This window comes from Natator depressus, chromosome 3, assembly GCF_965152275.1.
Source record: "Natator depressus isolate rNatDep1 chromosome 3, rNatDep2.hap1, whole genome shotgun sequence".
Classification (NCBI taxonomy): Eukaryota; Metazoa; Chordata; order Testudines; family Cheloniidae; genus Natator; species Natator depressus.
In genome coordinates this window covers 97701126-97728000 of record NC_134236.1, presented here as the reverse complement: position 1 = coordinate 97728000, position 26875 = coordinate 97701126, and the positions used below count along the sequence as shown (strand labels likewise).

The 26875-nt window shown below is 44.6% G+C and overlaps 1 protein-coding gene across 1 annotated transcript in view; it reads right to left on the bottom strand.

Annotated features, from left to right (window-relative positions):
* The window catches only part of RSPO3 (R-spondin 3), an 84819-nt gene that overhangs the window by 9686 nt on the left and 48258 nt on the right, over positions 1-26875 (bottom strand). The window lies entirely within an intron of this gene.

Genomic DNA, 26875 nt, shown 5'->3' with positions numbered 1-26875 from the left:
TATGCTCTCAATAAGGCCTTTACATAAAAACCAAATAAGTCTACTTATTAATATAATCCAACAAAAAAAGTAATAAACAAAGCAATTGCTCTTGAGATAGTTAGCATAATATACTCATAGAAGATTAATGAGAAAGCAAAGATAGAAACAACAGTCAGTGGAGCACCTCTAAAGGCCACGAATCAGTTGACATCATTTCAGGAGCCCAATGTACCCCCAATTTAGGGAAACTAAATCAGATGTTTTATACCCCCTCCTTTATGTAATTATTCAGATACATAACCATATGAGCCCATGTTCCGTGACCATTTTTGTCAGGTTTGTACCTGCCCATTATCCATAAGTGACATTCCAGATATCCATAATCATGCTTCCAATCACTAATCTAAGCGTTTGCATCCATCACCTTCTTAATACATCCTGTATGACAACAAGTTCTAACTAACTAGTTGCAATATTGCAAAAGCTCCTGCCCCCAACTTTCCCCCTATTTCAAGATAACCTTTTGCAAGCTTGTGATGTACCTGTGCAGTCACTTGCTTGTTACACAGAATGAGAAGGCACACTTCATATACTAGGGATAAGCTCTTGGGCCTTGCTTGGTTCACTTAAAATAAATCCTTAGCATGAGCATATCACACTAGGCCTCAGACTAATAAAACAGGCCTTTGTCATAGCAATGCCTAATAACACAGTTAGTTGTGTTTGCCTGCTTGCCCCCAGCTAGGGTGACCAGATAGCCAGTGTGAAAAATTGGCATACTTTTTTTCGGGGCGGGGAGGGCATAACTGCGTATATAAAACAAAGCCCCTAATATCGAGACAGTCCCTATAATATTGGGACATCTGGCCACCCTACCCCCAGCATGTTTCAAGCAATTCAAACCTATCAATATTATGTCCCTATAGTGTGACATTACCAAAGGTGTGACAGGGTCAACCTAACCACTAGAAATGTTGATGGGCAGAGAACACATGAATGTCACAGTTTACGAATTACCCACATAGTAAATGGTTCAGCATGTTGTGTGTTTCTCACGCTTATTTAAATCGCTCTTAAAGCCGCACTTATTGCCGAAGTGGCTCTTGGGCAAAAATTTTAAAGTGCCTAATTGACTTAGGAGCCTAAGTCATGCTGACTTTCAATGAGACTTAGGCTCCTAAGTTACTTAAGCAATTGTGAAAGTGGGACTTAGGCTCCTAAGTCACTTATGTGCCTTTGAATATTTTGCCCCTTGTCTTCTTTGTCTAGCTTTTGGGCTAAATCATCCCTTCGACTTCATGGCCATGCAGGAATGTTGGAGGGAATAAGGACATTGGGACTGAGCAGGCAGGAATCATCAGACACTGCACACCAACTACTCACTACCCCAAGCAGGTGGGTAGGAAGGGGAGGAGAGTGGGAGGGAACCTTGGCTTAGCTGAGCCACTGGCTGGGGTGTCAATTTGCTGCGTTGGTGCATAAGCAAGCAGCAAGTTACTATAGTGCTCGAGTGACCGGGATGCAGGGAGGCAATTGTGTTTTTCTCAGGCATAATTCCTTCCCTGTGCTGCTTGTGGGCTGGCGCAGCTATACACCCTCTTTATGGACAGGGCTCACTACAAAGTCACAATCTAATCCTAAAATCATACGCTCTTTGGAGTAGACTGTCTGGATATTTCTGTCTTGTGAAGTCGCACACACACACTGTCAGAATTTTAAAAATAATAAATAGTACCTTCTTGTCAAGTACTCAATTAGTGGTGGCAGATTTCTATGTCTATTTGTGTTTTCCTCTAGCTACATTTTATTGCCATATGTTGATCTGCACACTAGAGCATTCGGGGGCCTATATTATTTTGCATGTGTATGCTGAGACAAGTGAATGTGTTAGCCCCCCTTTTCTGGCTCATGACTTAATGGTATGACGACAATAGCAATTTTATATTTACATAAAAGGTGGCATAAATTAGACATAAATTCATTTAGGGTGGATCCACTGCATAGCCGTTTTTAAGCCTAATGGAATTATATGAAAACACGACTTTTTTTTTAAAAATGGAGATATGTGTTATTGACACAAAAGCCCACACCCTACTGTGGTTTCAAAGTATTAGCAGGAATCTGTAATAGCTTATTCTATTGTTTCAGGCAAGAATAATCCAAGCCTCCCATTAGCCTTGCTTGAGGTCAGGGATATTGCCCTTTCCAGAGACTTAGTTCAGCGGGTGCAGGCATTTGAGCAAACCAGAAATGAAAATGTGATGCTGCATTATGTCAGAACTGCATGTTTAGTCTGCCTTTCTAGAAATAATCAGGAAAAGTTATACGTGATAAGAGACAGATGCTACTGCCTCGGCAGATATTTGAACTCTTTCTAGTACAATACTAAAAAGGAGAAACAACCAAAGAAACTTTTGTTCATTTAGATTTATCAAATTTGTAATCAAATAACTAAGTGAGGGATGAACAGTGGCAGCTCTTTAAAAAAAACTTTTGACTTAAAATAATTGCAATAAACCAGTATGTAAATTCTTGGAATACCCATACAGCCAAAAATTTCCAATGAATCTGTAAACATGGAGTGCTGTAGCATCAACTGTATGCTATTTCCCTAATTGACTATGGGCCTGGCATGGGTATGTGTCAAGTACCGTTAGTTGGTGGAGGACCTGATCTTGAAGGCAGATCGCTAATGCAGACCCTTAAGCTTGTTCCAGTCCCAGAGAAGTCATCAGATCCTGTTGCATGAGTGGGGGGCTTAATTTAGGAATTGATGGTATATACGCTTGCGATGGTTAAACTTTGATAGAATTTGTAACTCAGATCCTCAGGTGTGCCAGAGTTGGTGCAAAGGCAGGAGCGGGAGGGAGGGTGAAGGTGGCTTTCCACCAGCTTTCTGCTCCTAGTGCAAACTCAGAGCAGCTTAAAGTCTGTTCTACATTGTACCTGTTTGTAATGGCCCTTTGAGGCTGCTACAAAGTGGGGCGGAAGGACACTCCAGAATGAAAAACACTCCAGCCACCCCTCTTTCTGTTCCCAACATGCCCCTTACACCAAAGGGACTGGGAATGCATAGTGTGGAGCTGGCTACACTGGCTTTATGACACTTGGAGACTTTGGGCTCATCTACACAGGGAAATAGCCTCAGCATAACTACATTGCTTGGAGTGTGAAAAATCCACACCCCAAGCAATATAGTTAAGCCGACCTAACCCTGGTGTAGACAGTACTAGGTCAACAGAAGAATTCTTCTGTCAACTAGGTACCGCCTCCTGGGGAGGTGGATTACCTACACTGATGGGAGAACGCCTCGTGTCGGCAGAGGTAGCGTCTACACTGAAGTGCTACAACGGCACAACTTCTGCCACAGCAGCATTTCAAGTGTTCACAAGCCCTTTGTGCCATTTTCCTTATCCAAAGGGGAACCTCTGTTGCTCACGTTAGAATGCCACAGAGCAGATTGATCAGGATAAGTCTTTGGCTGTCTCATTGTGGGTCAGTCGTTTGGTCTTCTAAGCTAATTTGTTTCCTCTCTCACATCAAATGTAGCACATGCTGATAGGTGGCTGGCTGACTTCCAGTATACCAATACAATCTGACTGATTTATCACTAGTCACCCAGTCTTCAATGCCTAATAGATTCTGGGAGAACCGTCCTCTGATGGACACCTTCATTAAAATATCAGTTCAGGACTCACCTGGGTTTTGTTAAATAGTAGACTATTTAAACCCACAAGGAGCCAAATGCTGCCCTCTGTTACACTTGTGCAAACCCAATGAAGTCACTGGTGTAAGCACATGAGGAATTTTCCCGATGGCTCTTTTCAGAAATGGGTTGAAGTGGGACAGTTTCTCTCCCTCCCTCCTCCACCAAAATGAGTAAAATATTAGACTTGGCTGGAAACAGGCATTTCTGTTCTGAGGGAGATTCTGAAATAAAACAAAAGCATTCCAAAATGGAATGAAAGTTGAAATTTCCCCTGGAACAGGAATTCTGAGATTTCATTTAAAAAGTCAAAGCAGCATTTCTACATTTTCAAAAATATTTATGAGGCTCTCTGAGCTGTCTGGAGCCCCAGCAACCCACCAAGCAGTGAGCCGAGCAGCACAGGGAACCTGGGAGCCAGAGCTCCCAGACTGCTGAGCAGCCAGGAGCCTGGAATTGCTGGATCCTTGACAGTCCACCTGGCAGGCTGGGACTTTGGGAGTCCTAGCTGATGAGGAGCTGTGACTGGGGTTCCAGACTCTTGGCTCCCCGTCCGCTCACCAGGCCGGCTGCCGAGGAACCAGGAGAGCTGGCAGGAAACCAGGTAGGCTTCTGATGGAAACTTACCTGGCAAGAAGGTTTAGAAATTTGCCTGGATTCTGCTGGAATTTAATCAAAATCAACACATTCCTGTGGAATGTTTCCATTTTGATTAATCAGCATTTTCCAGTGGAAAACTGCACCCTGGGGAAATTTCTAACCAGCTCTATAAAATAGAGAGACTAACATTTTAACAGTAAGGGTCATACACCATATTTTTTTTCTTTTCTTTGGGCAGATTTTCTGCCTTCCCTGAAACCTGGATTGACTTTTCTGAAGCCAGGGGATTTTGTCTATGCCCTCAAAAAGGTGATATTTCTTATGTAATAAGTAGCTTTTGTCTTTCTTTTCTGAAGTCTCTAGATCGCTAGTTTTCTCTTTTCTCTTCCTCTCCTTTTTAGCTCTGGCCTCGTCTTCTTGCCGCATTCTACTCTACTTCCCCTTTCTGCTACTACCTCTCCTTTCAAACTATCCTCTTTTACACATTTACTCCTCTTTTCTTCTCCCAAATGTTACTTCCTGCATTCAACATTAGTAGAAGTTCTAGGGTCAAAATTCTTCATAGACTTATGGGGTAAAATTTTCAAAAACACCTAAAAGACTTACAAGCCTAAGTGTTAGAGTCATTTTATCCACCCCCTTCTAATGGAACAGTATGCCATGCTATCCTGACGGATATTATTCATGAAACTTTGGATCTGGATTTTTTGCACTCGGATGGAAGTCTGCAACCTAAAATGAACCGAAGATACTAAGTGAATTTCCTAAATGTAGGTTTATCCAGGATTTTTCAAGTTTATTCCAAGCAGTGGGTCTAAAGCTGTTTGTAATAACAGCTTTTGTACACTGAAATTAACAGCAAGCTTTTATGAACAGACCATAGTGGAATGTAAAGAATGAATACTTTCATTAATCCAAATAACAACATAAAAATCCAGTCCAGTTTATTTAATATTGTCCTGGACATTTAACACCATGTCCCTTAGACCTGTTCTGAGCAGGCTGAGCTGAAACACGTCTGGTGGCCTATCATCACTAGCACTGCCACCAGTAGATGGTAGAATGGTGGATGGTAGTGCAAAGGTAGGAGATTCCCTCCAAAGTCTAGTATAGGTCAGACCTAAGGGTTTGTCCACTACCTACCAGTAGGGCACCGTGATTCTGAGTGAGGCTTCAGGGTATTAGTGCAATACAAATGAAGTATTGTTATTATTTTATGTCCTTATCCTTAGAAGCACAACAAAGGAGTATACAGGGCAAGAAATGGGAGAATGTTCACAGCAACATAAGAATGGCCATACTGGATCAGACCCTGGTACAGCTTGCCCATTAAATGGCTCATACCGGAGCTTCAGGGAGAGTGTACAGAACAGGGTAGTTGGAGTGATCCACCCATCTTCCACTTCTGACTTCTGGTAGTCAGGGGTATAGGGTTGCCCTGAGCATGAGATTGCATCCCTGACTATTAGCCAAGATGGATCTATCCTCCATGAATTTATCCAGTCCTTTTGTGAACCCAGTAATATTTTTGGTCACCACAACATCCCATAGCAATCAGTTCCACAAATTAGTTGTGCGTTGTATGCGTTCCCTTTTATTGTATTAAGCCTGCTACCTATTAATTTCATTGGGTCACCCATGTTTTAGTACTGCTGAATACAGGAGTTGAATTCTTCTTGCAGCTCATGTACACCAATACAAAAACTGTTACCTGAACCAGTTTAAAACCAAGCCAAGCTAACTCAATTTTAAGCAAAGGTTGCTCACTGTCCATCTATAAACAAAAGCATTTTCAATCCAGGTTTGAAACTGCTATGTGTAGCCCCTAGGGCTATCTTGGCTTTATTATATTCACTGTTTTACATTATATTCAGCGGTAATGCAAGGAACCTACAGGCCTGTATCCTGTAAGACATTAGTTTCAGCAAGTTAGCGTAAGGTAGAGGCCTATGAACTTTGAACAGATAAATGGCCCAATGGGAAACCCCAAGTACCGGGAAGCTAAAAACAGAGCATTTAAGGGGAATTTCTGACCACAAGAACAACCAACCACAAGAGTGTCCAAGAGTCCAGCCATAAAAATGTCATAACAATAAATTGACGTACAAAACAGCTACATCTGCAGATATCTAACCACAAGAGGGCATGGCAACGAATTGACATATATGATAAGTTGAAATCATTGATATACTAACCTATAGGAGAAGGACACTGCAACATTAATAAGGTGAAGATATACAAATAGGGAAAAGGAAAAATACCCCTACTGAATATGCATCGAACATAGTGATGTCAATGTATCACATATAAAAGCTGCATTCCAGCCTAGGGGAAGTAGGAGAAGGAGATGTAGTCCTTGGGAGGTGCCAGAATGATGGCCACTGGTGATGAGGGGGAAGGTGATGGTGATGAGGAAGATGATGTTGTTCTGCAAGGAATGGTGTAGGTATATGGATGTGCAGACGTACATTCTGTAGTATCTCTATCTACCTAACTGAGTTGAGGTATTTGTGACTGTGCTAAATGTATTAATAAACTATATTTGTAAATATAGAAGAGTTCCTATAGTGTGAGTGTTGCTACTGTGCACATCGGGGTTCCCAACTATATAATAATTTGAATAATAGTGGGCCTGATCTTTGGACAAGAACCTGTCAACCCTGGGATTCTTAAGTAATCAATATAATATATATGTAATCTATAGACTTTGTTTCCCATCCCACTATTAAATGGGCCTTAGGCCTAGTAAAAAAGAGAAACCACTGACAATTCCCCCACATCTGAGTGTATTAGCCTGTTACCTGGTATCTTTGTTGCTACGCAGTGTACTGCACTGCCTGATCAGTTCGTGTGGCCTCAAAGTCACAAATACACACCCTGTTGTTACCCTTTCGCCACTTGTGCATTTAGTCTTTCCTTACAAAGCTTACAGCAAAAGGAGGTGTCCCCCCAGCCATCACTCCTCAGCCCAAGCTCACCCTCTGAGCTTCTCCCCTGCTTCCTCTTCCTCCCACTTATATCCTCCCAGTACTGAGCTAATTGCCCCAATAGCTCAGCAATCATCACCCGAGGGTCAGTAATCCTCAACAGCAATTGATTAATTGGCATCAAAAAAGCCTGCATTCTTCCCAATGCTACAGGAATCTCAGCTACTGCTCAGGAACTCAGAGTGCTACTAATAGTGCCCTGTCGCACACCTCCTCCTCCCCTTATTGCACCTGTGGTTTTTTCTTGCCTCTGAAAAAGGTCTTCTTTGCTGTCAGTACCCTGCCCTCGTTACAGAGTTGGGATTCTACTGGGGGTTCTTGTGCCTTTTGGGGCTGGCATTCCATGGACCTTTGGTGAGGGACTCCCGGATTCCACCCAAAAAAGGTACACCTAGAAGGTGGAGGTTTCTCCACATCTCCATCTCGGCCCATTGGTCATCACACCAATCATATTCCACAGGTCTTTCCTCCGGCTTATCTCTACCCTTGTGAATTGTCCCTCTAGAGCCACTGTTTAGGGATTTCTCTCTTTCCCTGACTTATCTTGGCCCTGGTTCAGGACTGTTGGGGTAGGTTCACTCACCAAGGCTTCTTTGTCAGGACCCCTCTCTCATTCTGGCTTGTTTTTGATCCTATGCCTTGTCCAAGGCTTGTTCTTCCTGGTAGTCGACCAAGCTGCTGCCTCCCTTTGCCTCTAGGTGTTCCTGATCTAGCATTCCCTGCCTCACCGCCTCCTCCTTGCATTTTTCTCCTCCCCACAAGTCCTCCAATGTGTCACATCTTTCTGGGCTTGTTACCATATATTTAGGTTATCACACACTGGACGTGGAGGACTACCTGGAGGGTCTACACTCATGAGTTTTTTATGTAGACCCATTGGTTGGGGTCCTTCCCCCATCAGCTCTCCTTTTCCCATAAGGAGGGGGTCCAGTCAGTTCCTAGAATTACTGAGGAAGGCAGCAACTTTACTATGCCTACACTCTGCTATTTAAATGTTCCTCCTACTTCCAAGAGGATGACAGCCAGGGGGCATAAATGCCTTTTTCCCCTGTATACAATAAATCATTATCATTGCTCCCTCCTGTTGCCGCTGAAGCTTAACCAGGAGGCTCCATACAAGGAAACACAGTTCCACTGAATCCACAATGTCCCTTGCTGTTCTTCAGCTGACTTTTGACAGGAATTGTCCTAATCCCAGGTCCCCTCTTTTATACCTGTCCACCCACAGAACTCTGCAAACCCTCAGGCCATGCAGGGCAGTATCTCTTTATGTGCCCTTTGTCCCCACACTGGTAGTAAGCTACTGCATGGGCAGTTGCGGTACCCTTGTTCAGAGGTGTCGACTCCACGGGTGCTCTGGGGGTGGAGCACCCACAGGGAAAAATTAGTGGGTGTTCTGCACCAACTGGCAGCCAAGCTCCCATCCCCACCTTTCCCCTTTTTCCCCCAGAGCGCGCTGTGTCCCCGCTCCTGTGCCTACCTCCCAGCGTTTCCTGACTGCTGCCGCCAAACAGCTGTTTGCATGCTCCGGGACACGGGGACCGGGAACGTGGTGCGCTAGGGGAGGAGGCGGGGAAGAGGCGGGGCTGGGGCAGAAACTTTGGGGAAGGGGTTGGAATGGGGGCAGGGAAGGGGTGGGAAGAGGTGGGCCGGGGGCAGGGAAGGGGTGGGAAGAGGTGGGCCAGAGGCGGGGCCTCATGGAAGGGGTGGAGCGGGGTGGGCAGGGGCAGAAGAGGAGGTCGAGCACCCATGGAAAAGAGGGGAAGTCGGTGCCTATGCCCTTGTTCATCCTATGAATCCCCTTCCCAGGCTTCATTGCATGAGGTTCTTCAACCTTATTTCCACCCTGTCCTTGAGCGTAGAGGTACGGAGCTCTTTCTATGGAAAATCTGCCTCCACATATTCCTCTGTTAATTTTATTGCTGCCTCTAATGGTTCTGACAGATGTCTCCAGACCCAGAGCCATGTAGTCTCAGGGAGGCTCTCTGTAAACTCCAGAGTCCATTAGGGCTTCAGTGTCCTGGCTATCTGGCTGTAACCATAGAGTGTCCCAGTCCGACGATTTCTGTGCAAAGACCCAGGGATGTGTCCTGCAGTTCCTTCTTGCCACCCTGAATTTTTGGTGATATTTCTCTGGTGACAGGCCCACCCTATGTAAAATAGCAGCCTTCAATTTATCATAATCTTTGACATGGTGCTCACTCAAGGCCACATAGGACCCCTGAGCCTCGCTGGCCAGATAAGGGACTAGCCGAAGTTCCCATGCACCTTTGTCCCATCTGGTGGTAATATCCACCAACTCAAAAGTTAGTAAAAAGGCATCAGGGTCATCTTCTGGGGCCATTTTACATAGTCCTAGGTCTACCATTTGATTTCCAGTCCCCGAGCTGTTGCTATACCTGGGCCTATTGCTTGGTGAACTCCTGTAATGTTTGCTGCTGCTCCGCCTGTCAACCCAGAAGTGCTTGCCTCTCTACCTGCTAGGTTTTCTGCATCTCTTTTTGTTGCTCCACTAGCCAGCGCAACATATTGTCCATTGTGCGTAGATCCCCTGCCTTCGCTCAGGTCATCCCTCAAGTGTCCTTCTCTCAGCTGAGAGGGTTAATGCTCCCAGATGAGCCCCTGCATCTCGCAGGATGCCTCTGTCCGCTACCCAGTGTGCTGCACTCAAGTGTCAGTAATCCCCCAACAGAAACTGATTGATTGGCTTCAATTAAGCCTTCACTCTTCCCAGTGCTGCAGCAACCTTAGTGACCAGAGTGCCACGAATAATGCCCTGTCACAAAGCTGCTTTTCCTAGGGGAAGGCACTGTGCCTACATTATTCCCTTATTCACCAGTCTAACTCTTTTAGTCACCAGTGGCTAATAATAATGAATGATAATATTTTCCACAGGTATTTCACCCCGAAGTGTTTTGCAGGCTGTCTGCATACAGCCCTTCCGACATGCAGATACCCTGGAGCAGGAATACGCCAACCATCTAATGCTCAGCACACTTCATGATAGTGTGAGGAATGGGACATTTTGGCCAAGAATTCCATACTCTTCAGCAAGTGCTACTGAAGTCTTTAATGTACGGGCAGAGCAGACAGAGGGTAACATTTTCAAAAGCTCCTAAGTCAGTTGGAAGCCACAATCAATGGGAGTTAGGCACCTAAATACCTTCAAAAATCTGGCCTGAAGTACCTAGCTAACTTTGGAAAATGGGACTTAGGCTCCTAAGACACTTGGTTAGTCTCTAAGGTGCCACTAGTACTCCTTTTCTTTATGCACTTTTGAAATTTTACCTAGGACTTTCATTTCCTAGGTGTCTTTCTAAAGACAACCCCTTCCCTCCCCCCCCAGTAAACTGACAGATACTCAGTGTATCTATCCTGAAAGGGTGAAGGGTTCAGTTGAACCTAATGGGATGAGAGTGATTTTCAGGGAGAAAATTTAGGCACCCTGGAGCCCTAATCCTGCAAAGTGATTCGTGCAGGTGGGCCCCTGTACTCATATGAAGGCCCATTTAAGTCAATGGAAAGCCATATAGGCACAGGGAGACTCCATTGACACGGTGCACCTTGCAGGGTTGGGGTCTACCATCTGAGCCAATTTCAGGTTTTGCTAAGTCTTATGTTTGATGGTTTTAGTTTGGTTTAAGACCATTAGAAAGTAACAAAAATATATATTGCATTAGGGAGTATGGCCTTGGCCACGTGTGAACCATGTTAAAATACAGTATCCACGCCACCTCCCTGCCTTGGTTCCCTATCTCTAACACAGAGACAATGATACTTCCCTACCTTTGTAAAGTGCTTTGAGATCTACAGACGACAGGGTGTGATTCAAAGCCCATTGAAGTCAATGAGAAGACTCTGACTGATTTCAATTAATGTTGTATCAAGCCCCACAAGAAGACAAGTATCATTATTAAGTGGAGTAGGGAGCTCATGGTGCTCTTTTCCTGAGGGTCATTGCTTGCTCACACTTGATGGTAGCAGTGGCTGGATCACCAGCACTGGCATATTCCCCATGCACCCACGCACCCACCAAACTGTTGAAGAAATAAAGTCAGTTCCTTTGGGTTTAAACTAAATCCTTCTGGTTTAGCAATCCACATTTCTACTTAAGCAATAAACATCTGCCATTCATTAATATTAATTATAAATGGTCACTAGCGCATGGGATCCAAGTCCAGCAGCTGAGATTTTTCCAAATCTGACCTCATTAGAGTTTGTATAAAAAGTGTTCAGAAGGATCCTTCTAAGCTTGAAGCCAACAATAAGTGCAGTTTGCAGTGCACAGCATTTAGATTATGCACTTAGAACAAGAGCAACCCGAAAGGGTGATGGGAAATGGGGGAAGGGAAAGGGAAAGAAAATGAAGCCTGGGAGGGTATTCCTTCAAATGTTTAAACATTTTAGACCTTTATGTAGGCTAATAACAAGGAGAGGCATTGTCCATAATGACACTGTGCCATCCCTTGAACATAACTGTAAATGAAAGGTTGCATGAATTAAAGGTTGTGTAGCTCATGTTTCAGGAATGTAGCTGTGTTTCATGTCTGAAGCCTCTTTTCCTTTTAAACAGAGTTCTTTAGATGACAAATGGGGGGGTGTGAGAATTTCAGAAAGCAAATGGGTAAAAGTAAATACAAGCTTAAGAACAAAGTAGAGACATGAATGTAGCTGTAAATCTTCCTATTGGGGCTACTGTTTGCCATAGATATCGGATGAAATGTCACTCATGGCTGATTTCACTCTTTACGCAAAAAAACAGTGGGCCAAAAAACCTTCTATAGTTAATAATTAAAATCCACAGAGAGGGGGAATTAAAATCATGTACTGTATGCTTCACTTGTAGACAACTGGCTCATTATTTTGCTGTCATTCTCTATTGCAAGGAACTAATGGTATGATTATTAACACTGATTTTTTGGAATATGTTATGAATCATGATTTCTGCAGTCACTGAATTTTTAATCAATAATTATTTCTTAGGGTTGTTTTTTACTAAGTTCCCGCTAGTGCAAAAAGTTATGTTAACGAACTAAAAAAAAAAAATACTGAGAAATAAACATTATTTGTTGCAATTAATTCAAAAAGTAATTACATTCTCCATGGCCGTGACATATATCAATATGCAAACACAGTGGACTAGATCCTCAACTACTGTAAACTGACAATGGAGCTACACCAATTTATCTCACCAACCGCACTGAAACTCTTTGTGAAATACTGGCACACAGCGAAGTCCTGCGTGCATCCTACCATAGCGATCCTAGGCTTCCAAAGAGCTATAGAAAACTGAGCCAGACATGATAACTTGCTTCTCCATTTACATGGACAAACTGAAATGAGGGGGTGGGATACAAGGAGCTGATTATATGTCCCTGATTCAAGGTGGTCTGGCCCAAATGGGCAGTGGATCAGGCTCTACATTTAGTATTTGTGGCTCAAGCATGCCCTTCCGGAGAAGTCCTATAGAATTTAATAGGGATGAAAACAATGGAGTTCTATGGAAATGTAATAGGGCGCTGTAGAAATTATTATAATTTCTTATAGTATTTCATTGGAAGTGTGTATGTATAAACATACATATATTTATCTATTTATCTATACTGATATTGACATATATTATAATCAATCTATAGCATCTAGTATGCCCCTACTGTTGTATATAATTCCATAGGTTGGCTTAACAAATCTGTAGAAAGGTTTTTCACTCTCTATTAAATTCTAAGGAACTGTAAGGGTTTAATACAAAATTCCTGATTGTCAGATGAGCTGTGCTAAACTTCTCTCTCTCTCTCTCTCACACACACACGCACACAAGCCAAATTTAAACTACTACTCAGCTGTGACTTTCAGTAGGTTAAATACCAAGGTATGTAGTGGATTCTTCATTGTTTGGAATCTTTAAATCAAGACTGGATGTCTTTCTAAAAGGTATGCTCAGACTCAGCCACAAGTTGTTTGGCAAGCTTCAGGAATCACTGCATGACATCGATAGCCTATGTTATGAAGCAAGACAGACTAAACAACCATAATGTTTCCTTCTGGCCATAAGACCTATGAATCTATAGTAATATTTTTTGATGTTAACACCTAATGGGGAGCATGCTAAAGCTCCTCTTAGAGCTGTGTAATAAAAAACTATAGCTGAAGGTATTTTCTTTTTAAAATCTGTGGGGAAGGTTCTTGGAAGCCAGAGGTGGGGTGCTGGCCTGTGCAAAGCAGGTGGAAGTTCTGGTGATGGAGCTGGCGTGGTTCATTGAGAAGATACAAGACCAGAGATGCAGAGAGCTGAGTAGGAGGAACTGCCTGGGTGGGAATGAATAGACAATGATTCAGCAGGATGAGTAGGAACAGCAGCTGGAAAGTCTTTCTTTGTTTTCATTTTATAATAAAGGAATTTTGAAAATAACCCCGTAGAGCCTCATTCAAATCCCACTGACTTTTGTCAGCTTTGGATCAGGCCGATCACAAATATGGCAAATTATACAACAGTGAGTGAGTACTATAGCTTTCCGTGATTTACACTGCCATAACAGCATTGCTATACATGGAAGTATTCCATGGACCAGGATTTAACTCTGATTAAACAGTGTTGTATGCGTCACCATTAAACTTGAAAACATCCACTGTCTCTTTTACTCTGTGGCCAACATTTTCCAAATGTTTTGCATTCTTTGACCCCATTTGTTAGATGTACTAGTGAATTTCTTTTCTCTCTCTCATGCTTCTTTCCAAGACCCAAAGATCAAAATGGGGAAGGGTCCAGGTTCGTGCTAGTTAACCCTTCCTGCCAGCTTAGCCAGTTCCAGTCCCCTTCATCACCACTATACGGCAGTACTACCCAGGCAAGATTGACCGGTCTGCAGCACTCTGCTAGAGAGTGGAGAGCGAGTAAATTGAAAGTTGCCCCTTTCTATTTTTGTGGCAGGGAGGAGGAGTTCAGAAGTGCTGATGATTATGGGCTGGCAGACAAGGTGAAGGCAGAGGGGTAGGGGCTTGTGGTACAGCAGGTTATTGTATTTTTCACCTTCTGTTTTCTCTTGCAGATATGAGGCATCTAGGATAAAGTCCTCCGGGAACATAAGGGGGCACAATAAAGGTTCATTAATGGTAAGAAAAACAGTTTAATTAGTTCATTTATTTGACTTAGCGATGTGGGGAGGGTGGCTAGAGCGCAGTCAGCATTTCAACATGCAAACACTAATAGCTTTCTCTGAATTGTTCCCTTCACAGGAGCAGCCGACCACACACTTCATGTTTTTAAGTTTAAAAATGGTTTATGTCCTCGTTAACCAAATATCAAGGTTGTTTACTTGCAGTGAGTCCAGCACAATTTAGAGCATGTTCCAGAAGAGCTAAGGGCAGCCGAGTGACCCCGGCAACTGCTCTCTGTCCTGCCAGAACAAGGAAGAAAGGAAGAAGGCAAAGGAGAGGAGTTGGAAGAGGAAGATGTGAGTGTCTCCAAGAGGCACAGAGGCAGCAGCCAGCCAAGCAGTCTGATAGTCTAAGGCCCTTTTGAAAATCCCAGTGTTGTATAGTCACCCTTTGGCCACAGACATTTTCAGCTTGCCTAGGTGCATAGCACATGTCATCTTGTGCATACAGAATAGCTCAGCTGCCCGTGCAAAGGGTCTTTGATAGTGTGGGCCTTTGAGTGTAACATAATTGCCCACCCCTGGCCTGTCTCCCCTTTCCTCTTGGAGTTATTAGGCATAATGCGGAATTAACGCTCACATAAGTAAAGAAGAGATAGCATAAAGGTCTAGTTGTTATGAGAAATAGTTTTACTCTTTATTGGGCTCTTAGGGTCAGATTTTTAGGCACATAAAGATGCAGATAGCACCTAGTTGCAATTCTGAAAATCCTACTACGCATCTATCTGCATCTTTGGGTGCCTAAATTCCTTTAAAAACCTGGGGCTGAATGAGGAAAAGGCACTGCAATCCATAAAGCTTGAGTTTGGCACCTAGGACCCATATACAATGTATGTGGGGAGATAGGTGCCTTAGACTGTGATTCTCAGACACCAGCATGTTAGGCAAGAAACTGCCTAGGCTAGCCAATGGGAGATACCAACAAGCAGGCTGTATGCTAAGACCCTCCCCTCTCTTGGAGATGGACAACTAACCTCAGACTGCAGCCTATCTCTGCATAGCAATTCACAGGTTCATGGTGGTAGGCACCTTATAACTTTTAGAGCAGTTGCATAGGATGTTGGGCACCCAGGCTCAGTTACCACTCAGACAGAGGGGGAGAAAGAGCATGCACCTGCAAGGTAAGAGACTCCTGTTCAAATCCTAACTACTGAGCTATGGGATATTCTGCTACAGGGCTTCCTTAATCTCTCTTGCTAAAGCTATTCTACTGTGGCTAAATAATAAAACAAAACAATTAGAGCAGAGGGCCTGGACCCAGGGTCTCCAACTCCTTGGTGGGGCCCTTCCCACCAGGCTACCAAGTCATTCTCTCTTTTTCTTGCTCTCTTTCTCTGTCCCAATGATTATTTAGGTATTTAAGCCACAGTGGAACAGCTTCAACAGGACAGACTGAGGCAGCCCCATATCAGAAAATCCCATAGGTCAGTGCCGGGAGACCTGGGTTCAAATCCTTTCTCCCTCTCTGCCTAACGGAGGAATTGAACCTGGATTTCCTACTTCCCAGGCAACTCCTGTAACCAGTGAGCTAAAATTTATAAGGCATACTGTTGCTCCTCCTCCTCCAGCTGAGTTCTGAATGGAACCTGATCCTATAGACAGCTGCTGGGTTGGGCCATGTATGTGTCTTAAATGTCCGAGTGCCCGTCTTCCTGAATTGCTCTGGGCCTTAGGTGGGACATAGGTGTCCAGATGCTTTGGGTATGTCTACACTGCAATAAAAGACCCCTAGATGGCTCATGTCAGCTGATTTTGGCTTGCGGGGACCAGGCTGCAGGGCTATAAAATTGCATATAGACGTTCAGGCTAGGGTGACCCCCCGATCCCGAAATGAGTGGGACAGTCCCGAAATGCAGAGTTCAAGTCCTGGTCTAGGCTGAATGAGTCCGGGACAGCATTTGTCCCTGATTCCCTGCGGCACCACGCTGCACCTGTCTGCACACTCAAGGGTGGTGCCAGCCTCTTCCCGGTGGAAGGGGTTGGTTGAGGTGGGCCTTAGCCCCCCCCTTTGCCATGCGGCCCTGACCCTTCTCTTTCCCTGAGGCCCAGTCCCTGCCCTTGGTCTTCCTCCAAGTCCCCAGCCCCTGCTCCTCCTTCTCCCCCGAGGCCCCACGCCCTGCTCTTCCTCTTCCCCCTGTGGCCAGGCCACAAGCTGCAGCCGGGCAGTAGTAGGAGCTCCCAGGGAGCCTCGACCACTGTGGGGAGCCCTGGACACTCCACCTGCCCTGGGTGGTGCACCACAAGGGGCGGGAACATGGGTCAGGGGCTGCTCTTGAGCACCCTGGCCCCCATCCAGGGCAGGTGAAGGTTCCGGGGCTTCCCACAGCAGCCCAGGCTCCCTGGTCAGCTCTGACCACAGCCCAGCTCTGGCTTCTGGCCTGGCTAGAGGATGGGTCCTCAGGGGGAAGAGATGGAGCAGGGGGTGGGGCCTCAGGAAAAGAGGAGGGGCAAGGGTGGGGCTCCTGCATGTGTCCTGCTTTTGCCTTTTGAAAAGGTGGTCACCTTCAGATTTTGGCTGAAGCCCAAGCTCTGGGACCTCATGAATGGGGAAGGTCTTTGGCCAGCCATGGGTGTTTTATGGCAGTGCAAACACCCTTAGAGTGAAGCAGCAGTGTGCACACCCAGAGGCAGAAATTCAGGCATGGAGGGAACCTTTACCCTGAAAATTTAGAGCGTTTGGGCACCTACCAGGGTTAGGCAAGAGTTTCGTGCATCTAAGTGGAACCAAAACAGGACTTAAACCCCTAAATTAGGATTTAGGCGCCTAACTCCTTTTCAGTATTCAACCCCGGCTTTAAGGGTCAGATTCCATACTACACCTTTCAGGTTTTGGCAGGTCACAGGTGGTTTTGTGCTAGCTTTGCCCCTCTGAGATTCTGGGCTGTTCCAGGGGCCAGTGCAGCCACTGCTCTAACTTACACCAGCTTCACTCAGCCATCTGTAGGCTGCTCTGTAGTCTTGAATAGCCAGAACACACAGTACTCAGGCCAATCCTTCCCTGCCTAACTTTGTATGCGCCTGGGGCTGTGAGTGGGGATGACCTAATGCAGTCTACACTAGCTCTCTGCTTGAGGAAACGGCAGGAGGCCATTTAAACTGGTTTTGCAATCCCTGAGCAGCTGTAAAAGGGACACAGAACTGGACCCTTAGTCTCAGCAATGCTACTAATGAAGGATAGAAATGTGTTAAAGTTAAAGAGTCAATACCCCAGCCAGGAAAGGAAACAAAGGGCTCTCTTGGCAGAAACAAACAGAAAATAAACAATCAAACTCTTCACAAGACAGATTCCTCAATTATAGTAGCTTGGACACACAAGAGGCCAAAGCTATGACCCAGTGGCATATACACAACGTAAACACAAGGATGCAGTAATTAGCTTCATGTTAATTTTGAAGCTTCAGAAGCCTGGTGACTAATCATGCAGCAAGGTCATTAACCATAGCCATACTGGTTTCTTTCACACAGAATGCACTCCTTTACTGTTGCATTAGAGAAATGTATTACTGTGATGTCTCAGCTTTGAGCATTTTGGTCCTTGTTTTAAATGTCACTAGCCTATATATGTCTGGGGGACAGTGGAAGGGTTTAACATTATCTGGGATTGGACTATCACACCTTCCCATGTACCTCTGGGTAAAACTTTGTAAGTAAAAAAGTAACCTTGCTGAGCAGTCAGTACCAAAAATGGCCAGAGTTCCTGGACTGTTCTTTTTTTAGATTAGGAGCAGTTATTAAAACATAGTACATTTGAGAATTATGGGCCTGACCCAGAATCCACTGACATCAATGAAAAGCCTCCCATTGACTTTAATAGACTTTGGATCAAGCCTGTCATTTTTAATGTGTGGAATAGACAGGGATAGCCAACCTATTTACTTTCCCATTCCTCATGGGTAAGACTACGTTTTAGTCAGGGGTATTTTTAGTAAAAGTCATGGGCAATAAACAAAAATTCATGGCCCATGAGCTGTCCATGACTTATACTAAAAATGCCTGTGATTAAATCATGGGGGAGCGGGGTCGCTGGAGGGACATAGGGGGCTGCTGCTGGGGGGGGTGCCTGGGGCCAACAGCACTAGCTGTTGGGGAAAGCGGACCATGGCTGCTCCAAGCGGCTGCCCGGGGACCACTGCCAGGGCCGCCAGAGCAGTGGTTAGTGTGGCTGTTCCGGGGGCCACCTGAGCAGCTGGCCCTAAAGCCAGATGCTTGGGAGGTCCTGGAGTCAGCCACACGGGCCCCTGCAGAAGTCACAGAGATCACAGAAAATCACAGAATCTGTGAGACTTCCACAACTTCCGTGACAGACATGGAGCCCTACTCATGGGTTGCTTCCACTTTGGACTAAGCAGGTGTTCCTCCACTGCAGGATGTCCATTACAATAACAAATACAATAGCACTAATACATAATAGTCATGCCTGACTAATCTAATTGCCTTCTATGACGAGATAACTGGCTCTGTGGATGAGGGAAAAGCGGTGGACGTGTTGTTCCTTGACTTTAGCAAAGCTTTTGACACGGTCTCTCACAGTATTCTTGCCAGCAAGTTAAAGAAGTATGGGCTGGATGAATGGACTATAAGGTGGATAGAAAGTTGGCTAGATCGTTGGGCTCAACGGGTAGTGATCAATGGCTCCATGTCTAGTTGGCAGCCGGTATCAAGTGGAGTGCTCCAAGGGTTGGTCCTCGGGCCGGTTTTGTTCAATATCTTCATAAATGATCTGGAGGATGGTGTGGATTGCACCCTCAGCAAGTTTGCAGATGACACTAAACTGGGAGGAGAGGTAGATACGTTGGAGGGTAGGGATAGGATACAGAGGGCGCTAGACAAATTAGAGGATTGGGCCAAAAGAAATCTGATGAGGTTCAACAACGACAAGTGCCAAGTCCTGCACTTAGGAAAGAAGAATCCCATGCACCGCTACGGACTAGGGACCGAATGCCTAGGCAGCAGTTCTGCGGAAAAGGACCTGGGGTTACAGTGGACGAGAAGCTGGACATGAGTCAACAGTGTGCCGTTGTTGCCAATGGCATTTTGGGATGTATAAGTAGGGGCATTGCCAGCAGATCGAGGGACATGATCGTTCCCCTCTATTCGACATTGGTGAGGCCTCATCTGGAGCACTGTGTCCAGTTTTGGGCCCCACACTACAAGAAGGATGTGGAAAAATTGGAAAGAGTCCAGCGGAGGGCAACAAAAATGATTAGGGGACTGGAACACATGACTTATGAAGAGAGGCTGAGGGAACTGGGATTGTTTAGTCTGCGGAAGAGAAGAATGAGGGGGGATTTGATAGTTGCTTTCAACTACCTGAAAGGGAGTTCCAAAGAGGATGGAACTAGACTGTTCTCAGTGGTGGCAGATGACAGAACAAGGAGTAATGGTCTCAAGTTGCAGTGGGGGAGATTTAGGTTGGATATTAGGAAAAACTTTTTTATTAGGAGGGTGGTGAAACACTGGAATGCGTTACCTAGGGAGGTGGTGGAATCTCCTTCCTTAGAAGTTTTTAAGGTCAGGCTTGACAAAGCCCTGGCTGGGATGATTTAGTTGGGGATTGGTCCTGCTTTGAGCAGGGGGTTGGACTAGATGATCTCCTGAGGTCCCTTCCAACCCTGATATTCTATGATAATACTGTTTTGTCAAGACTTAAGGAGAACATAATCTACTATTTCATTCCCTCTCCTGTCAATTTTCATTGGGCTGCCTGTGCCTCTCCTGAAAGAGGCTACAGTATTGCCAGGGAGGCCAGCCTCACACTTTAGGCAACACTGTCCTAGATACTAGCAGTAGGGTTCATTACTAGCCAGGTGCTCTTGCTAACCCTACAGAAACACCCAGGCAGAAATTCCAATATACCCATTTTATAGATTTAACTTCTCAAACAGCAAACCTCCCCTTAAAACATATTTGCATGTTTCTTTATTTTGCATTAAGAAGAAAGAAGATTATGTGCAATCAGTGGAATCTTGGGATATTCTGTTGACATTAAGGTCCAAAATTTCAACATCCTGTTCCACAAGTGAGGCCCTCACAATGCATGCTCAATCATTATGCAGGCCCAACATTGCATTTGTACGTGCAAACTGACACTGATGGGATCAAATGACTGTGGGGGACTCCTGTTGACCTCAATGGATTTTGCATCAAGCCCCTCAACAGTGCTCCCTTTGGTTACTAAACAATAAGAGTGAATTCCTGGCCCCAATGATGTCAGAGAATTTGCTATTAACTCCAAGAGAGCTATATTTTCAATACACAATATAATTATTTTTTATTTCCTGTTTTGTTTATCTTTTGTTACAAACTTCATGTGATTTTTCTGTCAGTTCTGTTTGGAACAGTTTAATTGAATGCTAATGAAAGCCAGGCTTATAAACAAAAGAAAGTGATCAGAGATCAGCTACACAACTTTTTCTTCGAGAGAAATACTAAATGAGCAGCTTACTTTACTTAGCAGCCCTTTGTGTTCCACTGATGTGTGTGACTCTGTGGCGTGTGAGTGAGTGTAAGGAAGGGGAATTTATCACTTAATATTTTAAGCCTGTTGGTATTATGTTACATTGTCTTCAGCTAAAGTAACAGCTACTCTAACCTTGATGAATGGCTTTGGGAATTTTAGCTGAGTAGTGTTGTTGGAAATCTAATGAAAGCCTGATAGGACTCCAACTATATCTATGAGAGCCAACTGCATATTTATCAGATCCGGTCTGGAAATAATTTGGACACACACACACACACACACACTAATTAGGGATGAATGAACTAGTTTAATGAAACAACAGAACTGTCCTGAATCTTGGCCTTCCTGGCTATTCAAACCCAACTTGAACCTTTAGCTTCAGATATATGAAATGGAGAATAGGAACATTTTTCATCTATCTAGCTCCATCAACTTATTTCAATATAATCCCTTCTTCATTAAAATTGCTCCTGTCCAAATCCTTCTCTTTCCCCCCTTATTCCTTTGTCTCTTGCATTCTTCACCTAGAGATCACTCCCTGCCCAAAGAGATTGCTTCCTCTCCACTTCTAGGGCGCATTGAAGAATAACAAAGCACCCAGTTGGTTTTCCTTAGCAAAGTACTAACTATCAAACCCCCTGGGCCAACCTGCTTCCAGGGAGCGCTCTCTCTTCTGCCTGTTCAAAAGCAATTCTCAGCACAGTCGTACCATGCTTCCAGGCTGCCCTGAGTTGACGATCACTAAACTCCAGTTAAAAATAATTGATCCCAACTGCTGTTGTCTATTAGTTTATATTTAATTGTAAGCATGTTGGAGCAAGGACTGTCCTTTTTTTCCTCCTGTGTTTTTACAGAAGCGAGCACAACGGATTCCTGGTCCATGACTGGGGCTCCTAGCCACTACAGTAATACAAATAAATAATAATAATTAATACATTAATGTTCCACAACAAATACCTGTATTTGATACATTTAGCCTGCATATTTTTTGGATAATAAACACTGTTTCCCATGATATATTCTTTATGCATAATTATTTGTGACTTTTAATATTTTAATCTTGGCAGATTGATGATGAAATGTTCTTTGATAGCATTCCATAGTAGTGAGGCCAAGTGTATTGTTTAGTTGTGACTGGTCAGATAAGTCACATGGTATAGTTTTTCCACATTTGGATGAGCAGTTCTGGCAGAAAAACTCATGAATGAAAATTTAAAATTCATTTTCCACAAATATTTGTGCATGCAACTTTGACGTTTGGTTTCCTGCCAGTAAAAGCCAATCTCATGTACCTTTGCAGAACCACAAAAAAGGTCACGAGTATGGCCAAAAGTTCATTTATGAAAAAAATGTAAGGAAATCTTTCTGGATAATATGCAGTATTTGCTCAATTCTACCCATGGTGCTTTTTCCATTGTGTCCCATAATGCATTTTGCACCTCTGGAAATCACAGCAGTACTTGGTATCATCATCTGTCTCGTGGCAGTGATCATAGCAAACTAGTGCACCAATTGACTCTCATGCAGTGGGATTTTCATTGAAAAGTCAAAATCAAAGATGGATCTCAACATTGGCAGGGAAAAGAAGCATCTCATTAAACTGGAGGGTGCTTGTGTCTTGGAGAATGGATTATAAGACAGAAAACACAGATGAGGGAGAGAAAGGAAAGGGATCAGTTGGGAAGCAGGATCAGTTGCTGGGCAAAGGATCAAGTATATTGCAGACTGGATGAATTTGGGCATCATAGCTTGGAATGGGTAAAAAAATACCAAAACAAGCCCTCAGAAGTTTTGGGTGAGGATGGAAGTGTTAGAGTGTCCTACTTGGGACACGAGACCATAGAAATTGCTATGTTGGATGAGACCAGTGGTTCATCTTGGCTAATGTGGGCAGCGGTAGCCTATAAATCGAGACTGGGATAACTATTTACAGTTTGATTCACCTAACTATCCCAGTTTGCTTACATCCCGCCTCAGAACCTAGCACCTTCTCCAATGAAGACCTCTCATTCTACTTCAATGAGAAGAAAACAGAAGCAGAATTCAACCCATCTTGACAGACCAAAGAACACAATAGCCAAATGCAAGAAAAGAATCTTTCCATGCACTTTATCTGAATCTGCCTACTCACCAAAGGCAAATGCCTATGAAAGATACCAGCAATTTAGCTGACTAACACCCTGTCTCTAATCTCACCTTCCTGAGCCAAGTCACAGAGACAATTGTGGCAAACAAACTCATCATCACTTGTCCTTTGCCAATGCTCTAAATCCCTAACAGTCAGGATACAGACTTAGATTCAGCACGGAAACAGCACTTGCTGAACTAGCTAATGATCTGCTTATGACCATGGAGGAATGACTAACATCAGTGCTGATACTACTAGATCTGTCAGTGGCCTTTAACATAATAGATGTAACAACAGATGCATTGCAAAATAGCTTTCTGTGTTACTTAAGTGTGGTTTTCATTTTTTTCTTAACAGTGAACCCAGTTTTGCTTTTTTTCCGTTTGCTTTTCTAGAACTTTCTTTCCCCCTGCTTCCTACTGTGTAGCTTGCTGAATGAATTTAGCCTGTGGAGCTCTCGTATATTTGAGGTGTCACTCAAGAAGGAACAAAACTTTCTTTTTGTGGAAGAGGGGGAGGTCAGAGTGAGGAGGCAGACGTGGCCTGGAGATTAAGGTGAAAAGCTTCATTTCCCTTTTTCCAGTAGAAAAGTAAGTATAGACTTTTAGCCTTAAATCTCAGTTTCCTGGCTTGTGTCACCATAATCCCGTCCTTAATGTTATTTTAACCTAGTTGGCTTTTTCTGTGAATTTCCGTGGTTTTATTAAAGATTTTCTTTTTAAAAAATCCATCTCCTTTATGGAGGTGTACGAAAGCGGACAGGACAGAGAATCATGGCTACTGTTACAGGGGTATGCTGTAGCTGTGGATTTAAAAACTTTCAAAAGAGCAGAGGGCTCCATTTTGCCTTCAGACATAGACACACACACAAATCCCACTGGGAAAGATGTTGTTGTAATTTATACGTCATCCAACCACACACTGATTTCAAAGTGTTGAGCATAAAACAGGGCATACTATACTGGGTGTATACTATACCATACTGGGTGTAAAACAGGTCCATTACTTGTTCAAAAGAAACAACCTTATGCACTTTGCAAAAATAGATTTATTACCTTAAAGGACTTTTTGTGGCATACAATATTTTGCAAATATGGTTTGGCACAAGTCCCATAAAGCACAAAGTAAGAATTGACAGTAAAATACGTGAGGAGTTTTGTTTAAAGTACTAACTACACATGAACAGCAGACATTTTTCAAAGTGAAATGTCTTGACCAATATGAAGATGCTGCCAAAATACCATATGCATGCACAACATCATCATCATCACCCAAGAAAAATGTTATTTACAATCCCAGCATTAATGTTCAGTCCTGTGTTGTTTGCTCAGGTTTTGGCAGCAAAAAACAAAACAATATCCCTGCCCCTCCTCGCAAACCCCCTCCCCTCCAAAATCAAAAAAACTGGTTACTGACCCTTAGTTACTGAGGGTTGGCTAGATTGTCTCTCGAGCTGTGCAACTGCGTAGCAGCATTCAGAGGAAGTAAGAACCTATTTGTATCTGAATCCAAGTCAACTGCATGCTGCAGAACAGCTGTGGAGTGGGGGCGGGTCCAAGGGCTGAGCACCTCTCTTGGAGTTAGCGTCTGCACTGTTGCAAGAGAAGCAGGATCGTCCCACCCGAGCCAGCGGGGCTGCATGTAGAATTCACACCGGGCTTTCAGATGCGCCTGCCGGTTGGCAGGGGCTGCTTTGCTCTGGCTTCTCCTGTGCTTTCCTCTGCTGATGATTTTCACGGTTCCAGGCAGTCCAAGAGTCATGGCCGGGACTACTGGCCCCACTAATCAACTTCACACTGCGGAACAGCTGTGATGTGGGGGCAGGTCCTGGGGCTGAGTGATCAGCAGGGCCGGCAGCGCCGGCCATGACTCGTGGACCGCCTGGAGCCGTGAAACAGAGGAAAGCACGGGAGGAGCCGGCCAGCACGTCCGAAAACACAGTGTGAATTCTGCATGCAGCCCTGCTGTTTCAGGCGGGCCGATCCTGCTCCTCTCGCAGCAGTGCAGATGCTAGCTCCAAGAGGTGCTCAGCCCCAGGACCCACCCCCACTCCACAGCTGTTCTGTGGCATGCAGTTGACTCGTGGATCTCCTGGAGTGCCCGCGCGGACCTGTTTGCGAATTGCTGGTATATAGGAATAAATGGATGCTCTGCTCTTTCTGTTCGCTATCACCAGAGAAGATGGGTAGGGTGTGGATGGGGAGCCTTGGCTCCACCACCTTCAGTACGCTGCCCAGCAAAGCTAAGCTAGTACGGGGTGGAGGAAAGTACAATCTGCTGCTCCCATAGGCCAGCCCTGATCACTACCTCCCACAGCAAGGAGGATGCAGGAAGGGAATTGTAGCTCCCTGAGTCATCATTCCTTCTCTGTGATGCTCCTGCGTGGGGCAGGAACACCCCATCCTTTATTGTTGCCCGTGGCCTTATGAAACAATCCAGCCCTAAGAATATTAATAGTAGCAAAAGGTTTGTCCATTTCTATGCGTAACTTGCAGCAAACCATTGGTAACTGATAACCTACACAGGATTCTGGGAATCTCTGAAGCCTAGAATGTCTGCAGAGTTAATGTGAAGTGATGAAAGCAGCTAAAAGAATGGCTGAGAGCTCTTTGTTCAGAATATCACCAGGTTGATTCGTCACTGGATTTCAGAGTCTGTTACCATCCAGTTTTAAAGCTCTCAGCCATTTTGATTTTACGAATTACACCCGTGAGGTGTACAGCTACAGTAAGCATGTGTATGTCATACCAAGAGTCCTACAGCGTTGTGATAGCAGAGGTAATTCAGCCAATCACTACCCTTACTCTACAGCTAATTTGCATGCAACAAGTTCATTGGTTATATGCGGGAAACTGCCCAGTTGGTGGAGTACCCATGTGACCAACTGGCACCTGCGCAACTCACTGCAAATCTCCCAGCGTGTGCGCACGCGCACACACACACACACACACACACACACACACAGGCTCCCCAGACACAAATCAACCACATAACCAGCGCACACAATCACCCCAAATATCACTCTGAAGCTTATGTCTGTTGAGTTAGTGTGAAGCGATGGAAACAGCTACAAGCCTGGTGAGGGCTCTTCTTGTTCAGAAGATCACCAGGTTCAATCTTCCATGGGCTTTGCAGCCTGTTAATGTCCAATTTTTCATTTTGCAGCCATTTGGGGCTTTTTTTACACACATGACTACAATTTATACCTGCAGGACAGCACAGGCTTTCATCTACTAGTTAAATACTAATTTGGACCCAAAGCATGGCCCATCTTGTGTGTCCAGGCAGAGAGTGAGGGGTGTAAGGCCCTTTCTTACTCCCAGTGCTCTACCCATACCATGAGTAACAGTGCAGAAGGGGGGAACAGCCTCTGTGGGGCTGTGACCTTTTCTTCGCATGTGGTTGAGGAGTGGGCAGGAAGAAGCAGGAACTGGGAGGAGCCGGTGGGTTCCATCCCCTCCCGTGTGACAGCCAGAGTAGCTGTGGGAAGAATGCTGTGCCAGGTATATGGGTTGGTGCAGTGCACTTCCCCACCAAATTCCCAGCTTAGAGTATGGGGCTAACATTTTTGGCCTCAGCTTATTTAGCTGTATGGTTTCCTCTAACTACACACCCAGGTCTTGCACTAAACGCCAATGGCTGTTCTGCCTGCAGAACCCACTGAGAGGAGATACTTCTAGAGTTTGATCAGGCAGATTTTGTAAGGGGTCGGTGCAGTTTTTACTCTGTGCAAGGACATGATTCCACATCTGCTCACTCAGGCCAAATGCACACTAATGCCAGTGGGCGTTTTGGTGGCTTAAGAAATGCAGGCCCAGGAGTTCAGAGGTGAATTATTAAACAAACCCAATGTCAATC